Genomic DNA, 3,775 nt, shown 5'->3' on the forward strand with positions numbered 1-3,775 from the left:
GTAATAAGCAAGATTTTAAAATCTATACGATGTTTAATAGGTAGCCAGTGCAGTGTTGACAGAACCGGGCTAATATGGTCATACTTCCTGGTTTTAGTAAGAACTCTAGCTGCTGCATTTTGGACCAGCTGGAGTTTGTTTATTAAGCGTGCAGAACAACCACCCAATAAAGCATTACAATAATCTAACCTTGAGGTCATGAACGCATGAATTAACATTTCTGCATTTGACATTGAGAGCATAGGTCGTAATTTGGATATATTTTTTAGATGGAAAAATGCAGTTTTACAAATGCTAGAAATGTGTCTTTCAAAGGAAAGATTGCTATCAAGTAGCACACCTAGGTTCCTAACTGATGACGAAGAACTGACAGAGCAGCCATCAAGTGTTAGACAGCATCTAAATATACTGTATATGTGACCCTGGACCACAAAACCAGTCTTAAGTCGCTGGGGTATATTTTTAGCAATGGCCAAAAACACATTGTATGGGTCAAAATTATCGATTTTTCTTTTATGCCAAAAATCATTAGGATATTAAGTAAAGATCATGTTCCATTAAGATATTTTGTACATTTCCTACCGTAAATATATAAAAATTTAATTATTGATTAGTAATATGCATTGCTAAGAACTTCATTTGGACAACTTTAAAGATGATTTTCTCAATATTTTGATTTTTTTGCACCCTCAGATTCCAGATTTTCAAATAGTTGTATCTCGGCCAAATATTGTCCTGTCCTAACAAACCATACATCAATGGAAAGCTTATTTAATGATGTGTATGATGTATAAATGTATGATGTATAAATCTCAATTTCAAAAAATGTACGCTTATGATTGGTTTTGTGGTCCAGGGTCACATTTAACATTTTTAACATTTTCGAATTGTATTTAATATTTTAATTCTCACAAACTGTATATAGTCATTACAACCAGTAATTTAAACTTAAAATATATTTTTATGTTTGTGCTTTTGGAAATGGACCTTCACCATCCCTAATTAGGCCTCTTATTTTGCTTTTTAGGCTCATTTTGAGCACAGATATGTAATAGCTGCAAGTGTAATCCTTTCAGTGAATATTATTTTTATTTGTCCATATTGCTGCATACTTTCACCCACGTGGTAGATATGTGTGGGAATTCTATGTTGTGACTACGGAACTTAATGGGAATGTTTAAAATGTCATGCAAAACAATCCCACTTCTTGTTATATAGTACATACAAATAGTAGTAGGCTACTTTAATTTAACATGAGCAGTTTAACCTTGACCCCGATAATTTTGACTCTTTTGATATTTGATGATACCTTGACGATGTTTTCTCATGTCATGTGGTAAATTCTTCATCACTAAAGCCAAGTAATCAGTGTAACTCGCAGCACCCTCTGCTGGTGAAAATAATCTCTACATGATTGCTCTGGTACTCTGCATGTCGATCGGGCTTTTCCTGTTGTTTTGGATGTGCTGTAAAACAGGGACATTTCCGGGAACCGAGTTAAAGTAGCCCAATTCCACAGGAAAACCATGGACTTGGCAACACTGTTGCTGTGACAAAATAACCAAAACTCACAATGACATTGGCCAAACAATTAAATACAGTAAACAATAGGCTAAAAACGTCCGATTATTTCCATGTTTTTGCCACAAAATTACGTTTTATTATGTACATAAAGCACATATTCTATTTCTCCCGCTCTCTCTCCCTTCTGTCTCTGTGGCGCAATTGGTTAGTGTGTTCGGCTGTTAACCGAAAGATTGGTTGTTCGAGCCCACCCAGGGATGAAAGTTATTGGGGCAGTCGTGGCCTAATGGATAGTGAGTCAGACTTGTAACCCGAAGGTCGCGGGTTTGAGTCTCAGGTCCAGCAGGGATTGTAGGTGGAGGGAGTAAATATCCAGTGCTCTCTCCACCCTCAATAGCACGACTGAGGTGAGACCCTTGAGCAAGAACCAAACCCCCAACTGCTCCGGGTGTGTGTTCACTGCTGTGTGTGTGCACTTGGATGGGTTAAATGCAGAGCACAAATTCTGAGTATGGGACACCATATGGGCCACATGTCACTTCACTTTACAGACGCATAGCTAGTAACACATATAGTAAAGAAACGCACACACGCTAACATTGTTAGTGCTACTCTGACGATTTTGTCAGTAAAATTGCTTAGCAACTTAAAGCTAAGCTTAAAACTTGAATTTCTCACAAGCGAGGTAACAACGGTGCTGTTCTTGAAGAAAATGAACATAAAGTTTCACTGTTAATAGAGATGCTGCTGCCGAACACTGATGAGAGACACAGAGACTCAGAGAGGTAAATCACATGCTTAATCTCTCTCTCTCTCTCTCTCTCTCTCTCTCTCTCTCTGTCTGTCTAATAAATTCATTATTAACTGCATTAGTCTGCTATCAATGGCTCAAGCCTCCATTACTAGGTCGAAAATTATGTTTTAGAATTAGCGATGGAGGCGTTGGATGAGATGCGGAAAAAATGAATCCTATTCACTATAGCGTTCTAAGTACAAAAACCAGATGAATGCCTTGACATCAGTGTTAATTTCGTCAACGAAGACGACGACGAAAATATTCGTTAACGAACATTTTTTCTGTGACTAAGACGAGACGTTGACGAGCTAAAACTAATATCTGATGATAAAAACTATGACAAAATGTATGCCGCGTCTTCGTTAACAAGACTAGATGGGAATATAATGTTATTTGAAAACTACCGGACATTCAAAATACAGTGCTCAAATACACACACAGCAGTCCAAATGTCTATCGTGTAGAGTATCTCACGTAAATACAGTCGGTTATGGATTAAGTGAACGCAAACAGGTGGGTGAAAACTGAACGTGTGTCAGTATTACATGCATGCCTCCCGTCTTAAAGGGACAGCATTCCTAATTAAATACCTATCCGTGTCATTAATGTTAACCAACAAAAGATGTTAAATAAATATAAGTAAACCTACTGTATCTGAAAATTATAAATTATATAAATTATATATGAACAACTATAATTTTTATAAGTTGCTCCCTTTTCACTACTGTTAAAGGGATAGTTCACCCAAAAATGTTTTTCCAAATTCAGTCCTTGATTCAAATTTCTCATGAGCTTAATTGATTTGGTCTAAAGAGAGAAGAATGAATGATTATTTTTGTTTGAAGACTACATATAAAATAGCTACCAAAATAAATGTTGGTAACTGCAGTTTGACTAAAAGTAATGACTAAAAGTTGACAAAAATGCAATGACTTTTCGTCGACTAAAACTAGACAAACTATGAAAACTCAAATGACTTAAGACTATTAAGCATTTTCGTCTCAAGATAAAGACTAAGACTAAATCAAAAATGCCTGTCAAAATGAACAATGCTTGACATATATCATCTGATCAATGTCTTGAGGTGTTGTTACCATAGTATAAGTGGAATAATTGACTCCGGGCCATTGAATTATTAGAAAATAATGCACACCCGAGGTGTAACGGTGTAACTCCACTTCATGTCATGGCCGCATCACCACCTTGGTTGTGCATTATTTATCTAATAATTCAACGGCCCCTCATCAATTTTTCCTTACATACTTCACTTAAATAATAATAATAAACTGACAAGTTTTTTTTTTTTATGAACGTATTAATTTGACAATGTGAGTGACAATGGCCATGAATATTTAGTGATTCACACATGAGAGACAAAGGGCCTCCCATAATGAGCCATCAGTCTGTAATGTGTCTGTGAGGCAGGTAAGAAAGAATGTGAGGAGAGTAAAATAA

General features: G+C 36.3%; 1 non-coding gene across 1 annotated transcript; it reads left to right on the top strand.

Annotated features, from left to right (window-relative positions):
• Positions 1 to 1,710: 1,710 nt before the first annotated feature.
• On the top strand, positions 1,711 to 1,784 carry trnan-guu (transfer RNA asparagine (anticodon GUU)). The gene has a single exon. It is a non-coding gene; the product is annotated as a tRNA-Asn (tRNA).
• The last annotated feature ends 1,991 nt before the right edge of the window (positions 1,785 to 3,775 follow it).

This window comes from Sinocyclocheilus anshuiensis, unplaced genomic scaffold (assembly GCF_001515605.1).
Source record: "Sinocyclocheilus anshuiensis isolate Anshui unplaced genomic scaffold, SAMN03320099.WGS_v1.1 scaffold191, whole genome shotgun sequence".
Taxonomy (NCBI): domain Eukaryota; kingdom Metazoa; phylum Chordata; class Actinopteri; order Cypriniformes; family Cyprinidae; genus Sinocyclocheilus; species Sinocyclocheilus anshuiensis.